Here is a 20,747-nt window from a genome sequence, read left to right as displayed (position 1 = left end):
ATTTTAGAATGTATCTTGCAATACATGAAAATCAATAGATGAAGTGCGATGACTTTCACAGTGGGGGTATTTTTTTAAATGAGTATCAGGCAGCTGCTGAACTGACTTCTGCTGCACAATAAATATCAGTAAAATTAAGAATATTATGAGTATTTACTTAAGTCTATTTTGAATAACATGGCCTCTCTATACCAATATGGGCTTTTAGACTAGGGTTGGTAAGACTTTGCACGTTCATATTATTAAATAGGAAAATAGCAATTCTACATCTGCAGATGGCTCTGTGGTTCCAAGTTAGAGTTTCCCTTGAGAGACTTATTAATGGAATCTATTGTTTGATAATTTAGTTAATTCCACTCCATTTTTGGATAATTTCTTGTCATTGCTTAATGATCGAGCAAAACTATGCTCAACCAAGAATAGGAAAATTGCTGGTTGAAAGAGTAGTGAAGTTTCAGGGATAATGTCATTTTCTTTACTCCAATAATCAAATCCAGGGTCTTGCTTACTCAAAGATTAGATGGATGGTAGGTGTGGAAGGCTGAAGTTAAGTCTTAGATTTACACAACATTCACTCATTCGTACCATTCCTTCTTATTTAAGTTTTCCAAGTTAAAGAATCTGGTTTTGGCCATCTTTACCTGCTTGTGCTATCCTACATTGAATTTAATTGCTGGAAATTTGGCCCTCATATCTCTAACCCTCACACAGTAGAGGGAGAGTTACTCTATCAGTTTTTGATCAGGTAGCTCTTTTTCTCATACTACTTTCATATAGTGCATCCTTACCCACAGCCAGGAACTCTTTGTTGTTGTTGCTGTTGTTGTTGTTCTCAAAACTCATTCCCTTTCCTTTTTGTTGTAGAATCACTTTCAGTTTCCACTCCCTTCTAGATACTCTTGCCCTAGGTAAATAAAGGAGCTGCCAGGTCAATCTCACACTGTAAAGGAGGCATGCTCCAGGCATCTCAGCTTAGAATGCATTGAAAATGTTGCTATATACAAGTGCTCGGCCCTTGGTCATACAATAGGCTAAGTCTGTAGTGAAGGCATCAGCGCAGTGTGGAATGACAAAGGGAAAGAGCTCATCTCTCCCCATCCAAAATGTTGCCATTAGGATATTTAAATGATTTTTGATTAGAGAAATGCTGCATCACTTTGAAAAGGTAATATGTTAGTTCAAGTCATGTATCACAAAGGCATCATTATCTGTGCATGATTTTTAGTGGTTCTGCTTTCGTATATCTTAGGAGTATTTGATTTACTTATGGTTTATTTATTTATTTTTGTCAGTCCTGGGGCTTGAACTCAAGGCCTGGGTACTATCTTTGGGCTTTCTCAAAACTAGTGCTCTACGACTTGAGCTACAGCACACTCCCAGCATTTTCTGAGTATGTGGTACCAAGGAATTAAACCCTGAGCTTCATGCATGCTAGACAAGCACTCTACCACTAGGCCACAGTCCCAGCTATTTTGGACATTTTTTTATGTCCAAAAGTGTTTCTGTGGGTAGACCTAATGACACAGATTTACATAAAACATCTACTTGGAAAAGTTCATTCTAAGCTTATTATCAATTTTTCAACTTTTCAAATGTTCAAAAGTTAAAAACTATCTTTTCCAAGAAAAGGAGATATTATGCCAAAAAAGCAATTTAAACCTTATAGTGAAAGTCTTAAGTTGAATGGTTATTCACAATGAGAAACAACTATGAACTTAAGACCAATTGGTAAAAAAAAAAAATAATAATAATAATAATAATTCCTGCTGGGAGTGGTGGTTTATGCCTGTAATCCTAGCTACTCAGGAGGCTTAGATCTGAATATCAAGATTCTAAGCCAGCCCGGGCACAAAAGAACCTGAGACTTTTATCTCCAATTAACTTCTAAAAAGGAGAAGTGGGCCCAGCTTGGCTCATGGATAGGCAGTAGCCTTGCCTGGAAAGCTCAGGGACAGTACCCAGGCCAGGTTCAAGCCCCATGACCCCAATAATAATAATAATAATAATTCATATCTTTATAACAAATTTATATTATTATATATGCATATATGTATCTCTGGAATTATACTCTTCTCATACTCTTTTATAACGAATGCTCTAAAAGCTCAATTCAAAAACACACTGCACTTTAATGGATCTTGTTTTCTAAAATATTTTCTGACATAATTGGAAATTGGTTCTTTTACTCAACCCCACAGTTAGAAATTAGCAGTTTATATAAATGAGGATGGAGAAGAAACCTTTGGTTATATATTTTCCCATCATCACAAATGGCATGAAATCATCTTGCACTTATTGGGCTTCAAATATTGAAGCGAGGCCCGAGGTACAACATTTGTGACCCAGGAAAACTGTGAAGGAGATGCTGGTGAGCCAGCATGGGTGCCATGTGATGAAAACTGTCCTAATTCGCGCCTTCTGCCTCAAGAGAATGGCCAGCAGTATTTCAGGTTCCAAGAATTCCATATCAATTCCTGGCAGAGAAAATGTAAAGCATGAAAATGAGATAATATGATACAGTCACATTTATTATGTGAAAACTCGTGTAATTCTTTAACAAAACTTTTTCAAGTCTGAGTGCCAAAGTCATTTTCTATAACATTCTCTTCATAGCAAAGATATATAGAGAGTGAATTAAATAAATACTATTTTTTTAAGAATGAAAGTTAAACTATTTCTTATCACACTCCTTGTGACCATTTATGATGGATAGTGGAAGAAGTCGGGTTTGCTTCCAGACTGCTTGCTCATGGTTGCCCCCATCTAATGTATTTATATGTTAATACTCCCAGAAATGTATTATGTAGTAGATAAGTGCCCTCAGAAGTTGCACACTATTTAAAATTCGGAGCCTGAAGCCGTCTGTTAGACTCCACCTTGTACAATTCTATGACCAATTTAAATCTAAAAGAGAGTTGGTTTCATTGCAATACATTTATTTCATCAAATTATCATCTTTAACATTATAATGAGTATGTTTCTCCAGTATAAAAAAAAAACAAAATGAATAGGGATATGTGTGAGCCTCATGGAGGTAATGTATGTACCACTGATGGGGGGGTGTCACATTTTTAGATCTAGATCAAAATTGAGAATTAAAAGTAGGCAAAGGCACCCAGAGATTGAGATCATCAGACCACACATTTTCCCCGGTAATGGAGACAGGAATTTGCCTCAGTCACTTCCCCACACTGTGTACTGAGTACCTACTACATTGCAGCATTATACCAAAACTAGATACAAGAACCTGTCCTTAAAAGCCTGTGAGAGTTAACTGGGCAGATAAATTGGAACAAATAGTTCTGATCAAATATTGATGTTGCACAATAAAAAGTGTGTATAAAATTGAAGAATACATAAGAGGAGTAGTTAATTAGGCCTGAGGCTATCATCTCTGAAAGAAATTCAAATGAATTCAAATGAAACTTAACAGCTGAGTGAGCATTTGCAAGTCAGGACAGTAACAGTTGAAATTTCGAGACCCAGCCTGGATGTAAAAGAATGTATAGCGCTCAGAGAGGGGCAGAGTATACATGGCATGGGTTTTGGGTGATTGTATTGCACAGAAATCAGGTATTTTTTAGATAAATAAAGATTAATATTGTCTTCTAAGAAATTTCTCATTCACCTGGCAGAATTTCACTGATGGTGTTCTTGCAGCAAATCCCTACCTCATGTATGAAGAAGCAGACCTGCTTCCTGGCCTTTAAGATTTCCATTTAGATAAAGGGATGTAATGTGCTGTATGAACTGAGGTGTCTGGGTCAAGGGCAGGAGTGTTCACAATGTTATTATTGTTGTTGCCATTCAGGAACAAAACCAATGGCCCTGAGCAATGAATGATGGGAGGGAAAATACAACTGAACTCACCTCATGAACTCTGTCTGTCCTCTTCTCACTGTGCACTGTGATTATTCACATTTGTCCTATTCTCTGAATCATCAAGAAAAATTACATCATAGAATTTTCTAATGAGAACAGAACTCAGAGGTCATTGTGTCCTTCCCATCCCAAATCACAGCAGAAAACAGACATCTAGTTTTTCCTTTTCAGCTCAGAGTCAAATGATTTTCAGTACTTGTGAGACCATTAGTTTGCTTTTACTTTATGCAGCTCTGAGGGTATAAATATCACCATATGCTGCACTGCAATCTGCCTCAGCTAACTTCCACAGGGAATTTCTGAGAAGAAGGACTAAAATGGTTATCTTCCACACTTTTGGCCCTGGCATTGCATTTGATACTAGAAAGAAATAGAAAAGGTTATAATGTAATGTAGTATATAATGTGTATGTGTGTATGTTTGTGCATATGTATGTATGTATGTAGGGGGTCTTGCTGTATTGTGTATACTGGTCTCAAAGTCATGATCTGCCCGCTTCAGTCTCCTAAAAAGCTGAGATTTCAGTAATGTATCTCCAATCCAGGCTTTCTTTCCTGTATCTTAATGGCCTTCTATTATTATGTTGTTATTCAAGAATATGCCATTTTATGCCCAGTAAACAAGCTCTCATGCTTCTCCTTCTTCTCTTTTTATAGCATTTGGGTTTGAACTCAGAGGCCCTATGCTTCTAGGCAAGTGCTTTACCACTAAGCCATGTTCTGAGCCTGAAAACTACTTCTGTGGAACAGTACGGTTCTACAGTTGATTTCTCAGCCAATTCATTAATTCTTGAGTAAAGTGAAAAGTGTCAAGCACTGAGCTAGGATAGATGAGTAAATGGTAAACTTAAATCCTCACAGGACTTAACAGTCCAATAGAGTGTATATTATTAAGTAATCTTGAGGAAGTACAGGAGAGGCTCTGAGGACCTATAGAAGTTACCTTTCTAGATGAAAAAGCTGAGTAATTAACTAAGTAAAGTTGGCAGCAAATAACTACATGGGGTGAGGGGTCCACATGAAAAAGGAAAAATACAAAGTGTTACTTAGAAGGTCCAGAGAGCATAGACTATGTCTGAAAATTCTAATAAGTTCTTCATGGTTGGAACATGAAATGGGAGCAGTCAGTCTGTAAGAGGGAAGCAGTGTAGGAAAACCAGAGTCAGCTAGCAGAATGCTCTGTGGGCTATATTAGCATTTGGACTATGTTAAAAGCAGTGTGACTTTATCAAATGAGCTTAAGAAAATGGTAGCACGATCTGATATGGTAAAAATAACACTACTTCCTTAAGATAAAAGTATTTTAAAAAGCCCGCTTGAGCCTGGAACTGATGGCCTATGCCTGTAATCCTAGCTACTCAGGAGACTGAGATGTGAGGATTACAATTAGAAGCCACCTTAGGCAGGAAAGTCCATGAGACTCCTATTTCCAATTAACTACCAAACAACTGGAAGTGGGGCTGTGTCTCAAAATGGTAGAGAAATAGCCTTGAGCAGAAAATCTCAGGGATAACACCCAGGCCCTGAGTTCAAACCTTGAAAATGAGAAAAAAATTTCAAGTCAGATTAGAAATTGAGAAACTACTAAAAAGATGTAATAGTGAGTCAGGGGAAAATAGCCAACATGGATCAGGTTTGTGGTAACAGAGAGATGGAGAGAGATGGTTGAAGAGATATTAAGAGGACCTCATGCCCAGTTCGATGTTGAAAATGATGTAGAAGGAATGGAGGGTGGAAGCTTACTTCCAGGTTTCTGCTAAACTTCTGGTTGTGTGATGGAATTGAAGTTGGAACAAAGAAAAAGCTCACATGGAGGAATGTCGCATTAGGTTTGCAGTTATCCAATGTGAGGTGACTTTTGGATGACCAAGAAAAACATGAAATGGAGTTGCAAAGTATAAGCTACTGAGGGGTCAGGTGAAAATGTCATTGTCTTAGTTACAATTGAAGTTTAGGATTCATTGAAATCATGAAAGATTCAGTGGAGTGAGAAGAGAGCTGGGTTCAAAAGAGCAACAGTCATATACTAGGAAGAGTTCACAAAGAGATTGATCTGGACTAGCTGATGATAGATGATAAAATACAGATGATGATGTCATAAACTGCTCTGACACAGTATTTTAAGGAGGGAACATTCAATAAAATACTGAAAAGTATCATTTGGAGTTGCTTCAAAAACCAGTGAGAGAGACTCCAACTTGAAAGAGAAGAGAAGGTAAAAATCTGGGGCCTTAGTCTATTTTGTCCTGCTAGAACAATAGGATATCTGGGACTGAATAATTCATATGAACATAAATTTATTTATCTTGTTCTAAGTGATAGAACATTCAGGATTAAGGTTCCAGTAGGTTCATTGTCGGTTAAGGACTTAGTCTTCACTTCCAAGATAGCACCTTTAATGCTGTATCTTCTGAAGAAGAGAAACATTAGTCCAATGGAAAAAGAGCAGAAGAGAAAAGAAAGAGAACTTACCCTAAAAGATCATCCCAGTTCTTATGGCCTTGTACCCACTCAAGAGATCCTTCCTGGCTAATCACCTCCTGGCCTTTTGTTAGTTAATTGGGAATAAGAATCTCATGGACGTTTCTGTCCAAGCTCACTTTGAGCCATAATCCTCAGATCTCAATCTCTTGAATAGTTAGGATTATAGGTGTGAGCTATCTTGTCTTGCATATTTCTTAATACTGTAATACTAACAACATTTTAAAGTGAGTTTTGAAAAATGCAAACTTTCAAATGTAATGGAGGGTTTTACATTTTTATTTTTAACTTTTTGTTTTACGACAAAGAATGATTTAAGCAAATTTTAATAGCCAGATACTAGACATGCAAGCAGGAGAGGACTATGCAATTATAAAGAAATATGGAAAGGGGAAGAAGGGGAGAACCTAGGGGCTAGAAGTATCCACTGGCATGAATACACCATCCATCTTTAATCCTCAAAACTAGTTTGTCCTATAATCCATTATTAAGACATCAATCTTCGATAGTTTTATGAATAATCTAAACACCCTACTTTCTAATCCATTTAGCTGGGGATAAATTTGCTCATAAAGTAGTAACATATATTTAAGACCCATTACTTGGGAGTGGGGCTATGGTATATTATGAGTCCTATATTATACTTGAGGACTTACAACCCCAATCTCTTGGTGAGTGGGACGACAATAATATACGTATAGAAGGTAGGTGGGTATCAGTTAATAACATAGGATTCAGTAAAATCAAACAAGGAATCATAGCATGGGGGGAGTGAATCTCTAGAAATAATGTTGTCTGAGTCATCATTTATGTGTTAATCTGAATATATAGAATTCATGAATAAAATAACTATTTACTAGAAAATGTGTATTTTATTTTACTAAATTAATATCCAAGTTAAATAAAATTCAGCTTTATGGCAAAATAACCATGTATACCAATCATCTTTCAGAGAGCTAGGCATGAAAGAAGAAAATGTCATATGATCAACAGAATTTGATGGTCCAACAACAGAGTCTGTTGTGTGCATTTCCTAAATATTCATAATAGTAATAATTATAATACTAGTAAACATTCTCTGTTTTGGGAACTACTCTGAACATTAAGGATGTGTCAATTAGCAGCCTTAAGTGGTAGGTAACAATGATTGCTATTGATTTTCATATGCTTATTTCATGCCATAAAAAGGAATTATTTAAAAATAGAGGAAGAAAGGAGTCTAAGTATTCTATTATAGTGAAACAGCTCATGATAGAATAATTCTTTTATGCATATAGTTCAATTACCATCCTCTCCCAGAGCCTTCTAATTTTCCTGTTAGTAACAGACACACTCACCTCAGTTCTCAGCTATTTTACCATGCCTCTCTTCCTATACTATATTTTTCAGCCTTCTTTGCATGTGGAGACAGGACATATTATAATGGGATACGAGCAGAGTAAGTTATAGTATTTTTGGTGAAATGGAGTTTTGTTTACAATATGCTCATGGCTATAAGACAGCTCCAATCAGATGGAAAAGGCAGCTTCCAGGAAATCATGGAATGACACACAGCAGGAATCCATGCTTTTCAAATGGTTTCCAGGGGCATAGTAGTCCATACTAAGTTGTTAAGTTAAATCTGTGCTTGTCTGAGGTCATGTTCATGATTTAAAACATTAGTCTCTACCGTAACTAATACAATCAGTGATCAAAATTTTGGTCAAATAGTCAATAGTCAAATTTAAAAGTCAAAATTTTTAACTGCTTCCAAATACAGTCTTCCAATAGACAAAGAATTAACCTTTCAAAAAGTTTCATTGCTGTTAGGGGCTAGTGGTTGCAAATAATAAACTTTTTGGTTAGAATTTTGTTTCCTATGTAATCATGCTTCTGGAGAAGGATGAATTGGTCTTGACAATATTACTGTTCCAGATCTAGACAATATTTATATACTTGATATTTGTCATTCACCTTCTGAATTCATTCACCTTTTTCTTCTTGCCCTAGATCCTGAACTCAGGACCTGGATGCTATCCCTGATCTTTTTATTTTGCTCAAGGCTAGCACTCTACCTCTTGAGCCACAGTTCTGCTTTCTCATGGACTTTCCTTTCCAACCCAAGTTGGTTTCAAATTGCACTCATCAGAGCTCAGACTCCTAGGAATACAGGCATGAGCTACCTTCCTGATAATTGATGGCCTTAAGAGGAAGATGAATAAAGAAAGAAAAAGAAAATTGTCATTTCTCATCATGAAATACTGTGAGCAAGACTAGACCATAATTTTTTTTAGCCATAAAAGGATCTTTTTAAAGATAGGAAACTCACCTTGATGGAACATTTCAATTTCTCCCAGGATAACACGTATCAGTGAACAGGCAATAATCAGGCAATGGTTGCAACTCATCTGATTTTCTGAATTAAAAAACAAATAGAAACAAACTGTAAAATATAATATTGTATTTTTTAAACCCATCATAATGGTACATTGCTGTAATTCTAGTGCTCTAGAGGCTAAGGCAAGAGATTTACAGGAATCTAAGGATTCAAAGCTAGGCTGGGCAATGATTCTATCTCAAAAACAAACCAAGCAAAAAAATATAAAATTCTTCTATTATAAATCATAATTTGACAGGACTATGTGGCCTGATTTACTGGCCTTCATCTTTCCTCTTTTTTTTGCCAGCCCTGGCTTGAACTCAGGGCTTGAGCTTTCTCAAGGCAAGAATTCTACCACTTGAGTCACAGCACCACTTCCAGCTTTTTTCTATCTATGTGGTACCGAGGAATTGAACCTGGGTCTTCGTGCATGCAAATCAAGCACTCTACCATTAGGCCAAACTCCCGACCTCTGACCTTCATGTTTCTAACATTCCTTAATGTGCTCTGAATTTGTGTTCCTTGTTTTTAATGTCTGGGTAGGCAACAATGGGAAAGGAGAAATTTGTGTTAATATTCTATTAGTATATGTTAGATATACAGGAGAAGATTTCATTTTGACATTTATTTACATAAGTAAAATGCGCCACATCTTCTTTCCTTCTTTGTTAAACAATTTCAACAGGTTTTGTAGTACCATTCTCAAATATGCATATAAAGTATTACAGTCATATTCTACTTTATTCACCCTTTCCATTTTTCCACCCCCTTCTGGTAACCTTAATTACCTATTTTACTTTCTTTTTCCAGTCGCAGACCTTGAACTCAGGGCCTGGGCACTTCCTTGAGCTTTTTCAAGGCTAGAGCTCTACCACTTGAGTCACAGCACCACTTCTGGCTTTGTCTGTGTATGTGGTACTGACAAATCGAACCTGGGGTTTCGTGCATACTGGGCAAGCACTGTACTTCTAGGTCATGCTCTCAGCTATTTACTTTTTAAAAAAGCATATACTAAAGGTATAAAGGGGTTCTTCATGGCAATCCATATATACATATATTGTAATTTGGACATATCAACCTTAAGTACTTCTCCCTATATCCTGCTTGCTACTGTTAAATAATTTTCAGTGAGTTTCCTTATGCTACCTTCATAGAGTCATTTTTAGGGATAATAAGGTAAATGTGCCTTATTTGACAATAAAATCTGGACAGCAACTGGCAGTGTAAATTCATTTTAGAATAGTCTTGGCAAACAATTGAATCCAACCTCCACAACAAACTTGAGCAGACCTCAAATGGCTGCTTAGAGGCCCACTGAAATTTTTTATGGTGTCAATTACTCTTCTTAGTATCGTGTGCTTTGAGATGTTCACTTAATTCTGCAGTGAAATAGTATGCAGGAAGTATTTCGGAATATGGTTTTATTAATCACTTAAGGAGCTCAAACATATGGCAAACTAAGACTGCATCGTGGTCTTAGTACTATTAATAGCAAGATTTTTGATGAAATGATTGCATTACTAAAGAAGCCCTGTCAATCACTGTTCAGATTTTTAAATATTACAAATGCAGGCACTGCAGCCTACACTGAATAGTTGCACCATCTGTCTCAACAAAGAACATTTGGGAATTTTATTTAGATACTGTGTAATTTTCTATTATGTAGGATTTTCCACAAAGGACTCTTATTTTGCCTCTCAACCAAACAACCACATTTGATAATCTTAATGATCCAGAAAAAGGATCTAGCGAAAGAAACTATGCTGAAAATTTTCTCAAATCACAGGGGCAGTTTTCAACACTTAGAAATGCACATGCCCTTCTAGTTAGCAAAGCATAGATGTATGTGCTCACTTGAGAAAAGCAGCCAATCATTCAGACAAACCAAGCCGAGGTCATTTATCGAACCTTATTCTGCTTGAAGAGTTCTGGGAAGAGAATGCAGAGGTTTAGAGAGTCCAGAGAGTACGAATCTAGTAGAATAAATATCAGCCATCAGTGTCCAAAAGGTAATAGTTATTGTTTATATTATAATAAAACACAATAGATTCCTGAAGGATGCCTGGTATTCAAAACCATTGATGGCTGTGAATTCGGAACCTAAGGTGGACTTTAGTCAGCTATGCATTGTCAAGGAAGACAGTAAATGTCACTTTTAAAACATCAGTATTTAAACCAATGTTAAAGTTAAAATCTTTAAGGTTAAAATCTTAAGAAAGCTGCTGAGTGCTTCGCTGTGAGTGTACAATATATTTTCTTCACAAGTTTTCATTTGGTAAAACAAAGACCTACCATGAAAAGCTTTGAGAAATAACAAAGGTTTTACAAGTCACTGGGTATGAGAGAGACATGTATTATCCATATCAGTCAAACAACTGGACTGCAGGAATTTGTTGATATATTTCCCAAGGAATTCTTTGAAAAACTAGAAGCCTTTTATCAAAGTGAGCTAATGTCACTGTTTCCACTCCAGCAATTCTATCAGTTTTAATGCTAGAAATTACATTTAAAAATTTTAAGAGTAGAAACAAACTTCACAAAGCTTGAACATTGTGTTAACTCCAACTGTGCTCAAACTAGTCACATATATGTGATAAGCTACAACAACAATGCGGGAATTCAAACTTTTCTGACTGCAGAGATGAAACTTTGCAAGATCAGGTAAGCAGAGATTTATAATTACTTGGTGCTCTAGCAGAAAAAGAAATGGAAGAGTCTGACTACCAGCAAACACTAGATGGTTTCTAAAGTTCAGCCTCCTGTCAAACAATCAGAAGATTTTCTTCTTCACAGCAGCTTCAGGTCTGCTCTATGCCAGCCAGTGTGCTACAAAAACCCATTCCATAATTATTACATTTAATCCTCAGCACACTCTTCTGGGGTGGAAATGATTATTGACATTTCCCCCCTAATAGACTACAAACTTAATGTCAGTATATATTGGTAGACAATAAAAACAGCTTCATACAATTTTATCTGAAATGTTAATATAGGTGAAACTTATACAATCCACCAATTTCAGGAAGCTAGAGCGTGTAAACTATTTACCACTGGTTTTTAATTCTTACCATTTTCTTTTGGATCCCTAAAACAAGTCATGTGATTTGCCATGCCAGTTCAAGCCCATATTTAGCCCTAGCACTATTTACTGACTTCAGTTGGACAGATTGTAAGGATATAACCATAAATTGGGGGATGGCAGACGGAAAAATACCACATATCTTCCCCTGCATTCTGTCCAAATCTTAATCTCCAAAAGCTGAGTATGTTTCACATTCTCTAGCAGAAGAGGCTTTGACATTGTGAATAGGGGTTGTAAAGGCCATTTGGGATTGCACAGTAGGTCCAATGTAATGCCAAGAATACTCACAACATTTAGAGAAATCAAGAAAATGGATCCCCCACTTCTTGCCTACAGAAAGATTATAGTTCGATTAATATGCTAATTCTAAACGTTCTCTCACCTCCAGAACAGTGAAATAATAAATACATCTGTGCCATTTAATCTATCAGATTTTGTAATCGTTGTGACTGACACAAGGGGCCTTTGAATTGATTGGCTTTTGCTAATCTTGACTCTAACTTTGCAATCTATGTCTGGTATATCGATTTTTCTTTGGTCCCAGATTCTGAATCTGTCTTTGTTCCTATCTCAGACCTTAGTTTTCTGGAGTGTTCTTTTGCCAAAGGAACTAAAAAAATAACAATAATTACATCTAGATAATAGAGGTACTTATTATTATATATCTTCCAACCAAATGCCCAACCATGAAAATGAATAACTATTCTAGTTTGTTGAACACAGTGTTGCAACCTTAAATAAAAGGGATTTTCCATCCTAAAATGTATTAGATTGTCATTATTGCTTAGAATCATGTGCATAAGCATGACTGTGGAGTAAGAGCAGAAACACATAGGCATACCTGATACACACAAACATTTAGAACTGGGGTTCTACAGAGATTTTTTTTTTGGGTATTTTACTCTAGAAAATAGACTGGCATCTGAGCTAAATCTTTTGCTTCCAAAAACATTTTCTAGGTTCATTGTCTGACTTGATTTACTTACATTTTAGCACTGGCATTTTCTTTTTTTTAAACGATGCAAGCATTATATCAGATTACTTGAGCATTGCTAAATTCCCATTTTTTCCTACAATTCCACATGTTAACTACCACATTCTACCTCCCACCCACTTCCAACTCAATAGTAATGTTTCCTTTTTTATGGAATAATTGAACCCATTCTCTCCTTTAGTTCACTCTTAGTCATGATCTTGTTCTATGGGAGCTCAAGAAATATGAGTTGGCTGAATTTTACTAGACCATGACCTGATGTTCAGCTTATATCATTCCAATAAAATGAAATTACTCTAATAAATTATTTGTCTCTAACCAGAATACATTATAATTTATTCTTCTGTCTTAGATGCGTGAACAAATGACAGTGGTTCCCCAAGGACCATAGGTCTCAGAGGAACAAGATGATTTCAAACTCAAGCAGAAAATACAATTCATTGACTTTCTTACCTTGCATGTCCAGGGACTATATGCTTAATAGTCTCAACCACATTGTGTTTTCCCCATCTCTGCAGGTCTGAGCTCTCCTTCCCTTGGGTGCGGACCTTGTGCTTTATTCTGCAGGCAAGCATCCTTTGGAAGTATAATTATCTCTAATTCACAAGCTTGCTGACTCCCATACATTCACCTCTGTTTTGGGCAGGCCAGAGGAAAGGGGACCCCTTTTTACCATGTCTTTGTGCCTGCATCCACACACTAACACCGAAGAATTCCGGTACCACTAGTCTGTAGACAGGCTCATTCTTGGATCAGTTACTCATTCTAGAAGAATGGACACACAGTTACAGACTTTTGTTAAATGTCTCTCTCTTGACTAAAATCAACTGCTGACATTCTGCAACCACCATGGATGGCCATGGGAGTGAGGCCTAGGGTAAATCGTATAAAGAATGTACGGTGGCTAATTCCAGGAAAAGGCTAATCCTCTGTCACTTCATCTCAGTCTCTCTGTGACTTGACGATACTGACATTGTCACAGATATCCCACTGGGAGCTGTAGCTTTATCATTTTATCAATATTAATTTTGGTTGATTGTAACTTGCTTCTTTGCTTCAGAGATTTCTTTGTGTTGTGAATAAGCTGTAGTCAATCCAATTTCACTTTGTAGAGGGGTGTGGGCTGGTGTATGGGTGCACGTCACTCCTGTAGCTTGAACTCAAGACCCAGATACTGTCCTTGAGCATTTTTACTCAAGGTTAGTACTCTATCACTTGAGCCACAGCTCCACTTTCAGCTGTTTTGATGCTTAGAGTTTCATGGACTTTCCTGCTCAGGCTGGCTTCAAATTGTGATCCTCAGATCTCAGCCTCCTGAGTAGGATTAAAGGTGTGTGCTACCAGAAATAGATCATTGTATAAATATATCTTTATTTGATTATCTACTGGATTACCACTGTTTCCATTTTGGAGCTGTTACATAAAGATTTCCTTATGAGTATCTTTTGACTTGCATCAACATGAGTATGTATATATACATATATATATAATTCTATTCTGTATAGCTACTAGGAGAATTTCTGGATCATAGAGTATTTATATTTTAGTTTTATACACTGGCTCTTTAAAATTCAACACCAAGAGGATGAAGTCCAAATCTGCAAATATTTGATTTAAGTCCTTAAATTTTGCTGATCTTATAGTTATAAAATGCAAACCCTCCTTATTTTTAATTTATATTTTCTTCATTCCTAATGATATTAACACTTTGGTATCTTTTCTGATTACTTCTTTGAATAATAAAATTATTAGAAATGTGCTTCTCAATTTTCTATCCCACTGAGATTTTTTTATCTTTATTGCATTGCTGCCAAGAATGAGGGTGATATATATCAATTCTTTAAAATGTTTATCACTTGTTTTATTGCCTAAGTAATTACCTATTCCTAAATGTTTTCCACTTATTTGGAAAGAATGCATAATTCGTTCCCAATTCCAAAATGTGCATTTTCATACACATCAAATATGCCATGTATTAAATGCATGATTAAAATCATTTAAACCAATATATGATTTTGTTTGTTTGATTCCCTCATTCTCTGGGAGTCACATATTTAAATTTTCAACTGCTATTAGTATTGTCAAATGCACAGAAATTAAAAAGAATTAATTTTAATAGTTTTATATTTTTATTTGTGTGTGTGTGTGTTTTGGTAAAGGGGCTTGAATTCAGGACCTGGTAGCTGTCCCTGAGCTTTTTTGCTCAAGGCTAGCACTCTACAATTTGAGCCACAGGTCCACTTTTGGCTTTTAGAGGGTTAATCGGAAGTAAGAGTCTCATACATTTTCCTGCCCTGACTGACTGGCTTTAACCGTTCATCCTCAGATCTCAGCCTTTTGAGTAGCAACTGGTTTCCAGCACTTTTAAACTTTTATCATCATAAAATAATTCTCAACTAAGGTCCGCCTGCTCGACCTTCAGCAAGGTAGCCACCACCATCTTCTCGGGGACGAGGGTCGCCGGGCCGTCTGCTGTGGCCATGCAGTCGCCGTGGATCCAAGTTTGAAAGATGGTGACTTTAAAAGATATAACCAGGCGACTGAAGTAGATCAAAAAACATCCAGAAAATTACCAAATCTATGAAAATGGTAGCAGCAGCAAAATATGCCCGTGCAGAGAGGGAGCTGAAGCCAGCTGGAGTATATGGAGTAGGATCTTTGGCTCTGTATGAAAAAGCTGATATTAAGGCACCTGAAGATAAGAAGAAACACCTACTTATTGGTGTGTCCTCAGACCGAGGGCTCTGTGGTGCTATTCACTCATCAGTTGCTAAACTGATAAAAAGTGAGGTGGCTACACTCACGGCAGCTGGAAAAGAGGTTATGGTTGTTGGAGTTGGTGATAAACTCAGGGGCAATCTCCATAGTACTCATTCTGACAAGTTTCTGGTGACATTCAAAGATGTGGGAAGAAAGCCCCCTACTTTTGGAGATGTATCCGTCATTGCACTTGCGTTATTAAACTCTGGATATGAGTTTGAAGAAGGCTCTATCATCTTCAGTCGATTCAGGTCTGTTATTTCCTACAAGACAGAAGAAAACCCCATCTTTTCTCTTGATACCATTGCAAGTGCTGAGAGCATGAGCATCTATGATGATATTGATTCAGATGTGCTGCAAAATTACCAAGAGTACAGCCTGGCCAACATCATCTACTACTCCTTAAAGGAGTCCACTACCAGTGAGCAGAGTGCCAGGATGACAGCCATAGATAACGCCAGCAAGAACGCTTCTGAAATGATAGATAAACTGACTCTGACATTCAGCCGCACACGCCAGGCCGTCATCACCAAGGAGCTGATTGAAATCATCTCTGGGGCTGCTGCTCTGGATTAATGGAAACCAAGTTCCATCCTCAGACAAGAGGTGAAGAAGGAAAATTCTGCAAGCTGATTTCGTTTTTAGCTTATTGCTGTCTTTGCAGAAGAAACCTGCTCCATTGTTTGAATTACTAAAGACAGCAAGATGTTTGTAAATTATATTACAATAAATGACTTACAATTAGAAAAAAAAATAAAATAAAATAATTCTCTTTTAGTACATGTAGAGATCTTAAATCCAAAAATTCAACTTACAGAGCACTCCAAAATCTGAAAATTTCTGAGTTACTGGCAAGATGCCACAAGTGAAAAATGCCACACTTGACCTCATGTAATAGATCATAGTTAAATCACAGGTATACTACATGGATAACATGTATATGAAATATGGGTGAATTATATGTTAAGATTTGGATCTGTTGTTAAGATATCTCACTTATGTATGCAAATATTTCAAGAAGGTTGGGAATCTAGGGCACAATTTATGCAAGTTTTTTCCTTAGAGTCTCCCAAGGGGTCCAATCATGGCATTGCATTGACCAGAGTTGCAGCTCAGCCAAGGCTCAGGACTCTGTTCCAAGCTCAGTGGTAATGTTGACAGAATTCCTTTCCTTACATCTGTATATCTGCCTGTCTATCTGTCTGCCTATCTATCTCTCTGTTTTTCTCTCAAAGAAATGTATATTCTTTTAAAGAAATTTCCTTTTGTTGTCATCACAGCAACTGTAAGATAACAAATTTATGTTGTTTTAGCTGCTAATTTTTTGAAATTGCTCATACAGCACCAGAAAACTAATAGTGTAGACTGATGTTCTTCATCTCTTTTGGGAAAAAAATCTCAGCTATTTTCTTTACAAATATTCGCTCTGTTCTCTGCTCTCACTGTTTATGAGTAATTGATTAAATGTAGGCCTTTTTCACCTTTTTCTAGACATCTCTGTTCTCCATCGTTTTGTCTTTCCTAATTTATTCTGCACAATTTCTTCAGATATGTCTGGTCTAATAACTCTGTGTGCGTGTGTGTGCGTGTGTGTGTGTGTGTGTGTGTGTGTGTGTGTTGATAATTGGTTAATCTGTCATTCAGTTTTCTTTGTTTTGTTCTGTTTTGTTTTTTGTTTTTGTGGATCTTGGTGCTTGAACTCTGGGCCAACTCTTGAGCTCTTCAGCTCAAGACTACCCTCCAGAGCCATAGCACCATTTCCCATTGTTTTCTAGTGATTAATTAGAGATAAGAGTCTCAAGCTCTTTAGTGCCTGGGCTGGCTTTGAACTTCACTCCTCAAATCTCAGACTTCTGAGTAGCTAGGATTACAGGCATAAGCTACCATGCCCAGTTTGTCATTCAGTTTTTAATAGTCATATTCTTCATGTGTTTTCAGAGGAAATATATCAGAAGTTTTTCCTGTTCTCATTATAGCACTGTATAACATAAAGTGACAATTTTCAAGTGTATTCTTACATAATATTTACTTTCTTGTGTTTTCCAATGGTAAACAGTGCTATTGGTATTGCGTGCGTGTGTGTGTGTGTGTGTGTGTGTGTGTGTGTGTGCGCACATGTGTGAATGGAGAGAGAGAGAGAGAATGAGAGCACAAGTTGTCATCAGAAATTTAGTTATATGCTAGTCAGACCATTGGACAGAGTCCTTCACTCTGGTGACAGCTAAGAGAATGTGAAGAATATACAAGAAAAAAAAATCCCACAGGGCCATGGAAAGATTGTGATTAACAAGGTAACTTCAGCAAAATTTCTTTTGTTAGTTCATGTGCAATTATTGTAGTCAAAATTGAAATTCTAAGTGAATCTGTTCCAATAAACACATTAGTATTATTTCTTATTTAAACTGCATTCTACATAAAAGTTAAATCAGATTATTTCTAATTATCCTATATTTCCTCTAACACTGCTACTTGTCTTTAATTTGATAGCAAATTGACAGCGGTCAAATTTATTTTAAATTACTTCAGGATTGTTCTGATGAGCTATATGTTATTACATTTGTGCTAGATTCAAAAATAACAAATGATGCTGCAGAAAAAGAGGAAGAAATGTCTGTTTCTTCATTTCACTCATTCTACTTACACATACTAAATCATGAAGATTACACTTTTTTGTGAGAGATTTTTGTACGTCACCATTTTTCTACCAAAAGTGCTAATAATATAATTAAATAATAAGATGCTACCTCTTTTCTGTTTTGGTGTTAATATTTTATTGATTTTACATTGATGGATAAATATTTTTAAGAGTCTTTATTGTGAATAATTGTCTTTTTCCATAATCATTATCGCAAAGAGATGATCCAAAGAGAGGGCTTATTAAAAAAAAATCTTTTGCTTTGGCTGTCAAATGTAGTAGCTGTGCTATTCTGATTGCAAGTTTCCTTCATCAGCAAGTCTACGTAGAACATAAGAGGAAGTACTATGCTTCATATAAAATTCACGCTAAATATTTGTTTATGATTCATTCTTACATGAGAAAAGACCAAGTTGGGTTATCTCTTCATTATCGGGCTCTTGATATTTGGATGTGCACTTGCTTTCATCTTTGGTCTGAGGTCTTTTTAATAACTTCAAGGGAAATTTAGAAGAAAGCCTGTGGAAACAAGATGATTGGGAGGGGATGGGGAAAGGAAAGAGGGAGAAAAACATGAGAAGGGATATCAGTGTTCAAGAAGTAATGTACCCACTACCTTATGGATGTAACTGTAACCCCTCTATACATCACCCAGACAATAAAGTACAATTTAAAGAAAGAAAAATACTCTGGTGACCTAAAGAAAGAATAAGGAGAAGGAGAAGGAGGAGGAGGAGAAGGTGGAGGAGGAGGAGGAGGAGGTAAACAATCACTTTCCCATCACATCTAGAGTTCTGTAGACACCAATCCTGATTCCATATTTAGAAACTGGGCTGTTTATATGATGAGGATGATGATACGGAAAACCTTCCTCTCATTCCTCACCTTCACATTACTCAATACTGTAACCGAGTCTATAAGCCAAAAAATTTAAGATAAAACAACTAAAATCAGACCACCAAATGCTAATAAAGAAACAATCCCTATGTTGCTAGTTATAAATTAATACATATCGCTCTTACTTTTGTACCTTGTTAAAATAAAAAGTTGTGTATAAAATGTAGAACTTAACATTCTGAGGCACAAACTCTTCATTTGTTCATCAAGATTATAGAGTGCTTTTTTTAAAAGAATTTATTAACATTGATTTTTGCATCATATTTCAAATGACATGTTTAACAAACAGATATACAATCAATGGCACTTAGATTTTAGAACGTAGTTAAAATTTGGCTGAGGTTTTGTATGTCACAGGTACATATTAATCTACGTGAGAAAATATTATGCCTATAGAGTGATAAATTTTTATGTCTATATACTTGTGTTTATATTTCCAATACCATGTCCATAGCATTGGGTATGCAAAAATTGAGTCCTCACTCTTGTACTGTTTGGATCTAATAGCCAGATATTAAGGATACCATGCGCCTTTTGTTCCTTTGGTCTTGACTTGTCTCACTTAACATGATTCACTCTAGATTCATCAATTTCCTTGCAAATGCCATTATTTTATCTTGTCTGTTGGCTATGTAGAATTCCTGTGTGTGTGCGTGTGTGTGGGTTCTGTGTGTATACACACACATATATATACACATATTTTTTTGTATCCATTCATCTGCAGTAGGGCATCTGGGTTGTTTCCATCTGTAGAAAATAAAGAGCCCAAAATTAACTTGGAAGCCAAAATATCCTTTATATACTCATTAGCAGGATAAAGCAAGATTGACTAGCATTTTGTGTAGTCCATATAACTGAAGCAAAACAGAATGAAAGATGAAGTGAAGCTGTCACCCATTTATTCTGACAGAAACATTAGTCTCCTCCCATCTCCCACTGGAAATGAAGAGAGAGACTCAGAACCTTCTGGAACCATGTGTTAGAATGATATAATCTTCCTTTCCCAGCCCTGTCAACATGTCCATTCAAGTAAAATTAGGCAATTTTCAATGTGACCTGAAAGTTTAGTCTTTGAGCTGAGTGTAGAGGCAGAGCTTCTTTGGAAGAAGGGGTGCTCTGAGTGGAGGAGGCTGAGCACAGGGCTAGAAGAGGATTGTTTATGATGGTCTTAGTTCCACTCCAGCAGCACCTAGAGAAACCTACCCATTCCCTCACTGTTTAGGGTCATTGCTTACGTTCCTCTCAACACAGGCCTGGAAGGAGCATGCAAGCTACACACAGAGGGAAGGGTACCCAACAGAAGCAACCGCTCTGGGATGAAATTTTGCAGGGAGCAAAGGCTCAGAGCCTTCCTTTATGTTGCTTTTTCTTTGAAATCAAATGTTTCTATTTTGTCCCCTCCATAAATATTGTAGGTAGTTTTCATTGAGTTGTCCTTTCTTTGACATATTTCAGAAACTACGGATGGAGGGGAGGACCTTCCAAACTTTGTATCACTCTTCTCAAAGTAAAAGATAAATGCCAAGTTTGCTTTCAGGTTTGTAGGCTGTCACAGATGGTCTAAGATTTTCTGTATGCTGTTAACTCTTGAATACAAGTTCCTAGTGAACTGGGTTTTTCTTATTTAAGTTAAATGAAATAAATCACCCTAAATACAT

The 20,747-nt window shown here is 36.6% G+C and overlaps 1 pseudogene; it reads left to right on the top strand.

The window, feature by feature from the left end:
- Positions 1–15,199: 15,199 nt before the first annotated feature.
- Positions 15,200–16,301, top strand: LOC150055174 (ATP synthase F(1) complex subunit gamma, mitochondrial pseudogene; annotated as a pseudogene).
- Positions 16,302–20,747: the final 4,446 nt, after the last annotated feature.

The sequence above is a fragment of the Megascapheus bottae genome, chromosome 14, assembly GCF_031878675.1.
Source record: "Megascapheus bottae isolate mThoBot1 chromosome 14, mThoBot2.hap1, whole genome shotgun sequence".
NCBI classification, from domain to species: domain Eukaryota; kingdom Metazoa; phylum Chordata; class Mammalia; order Rodentia; family Geomyidae; genus Megascapheus; species Megascapheus bottae.
The sequence above is the reverse complement of the archived record's forward strand: the minus strand, read 5'-3'. Positions and strand labels throughout refer to the sequence as shown.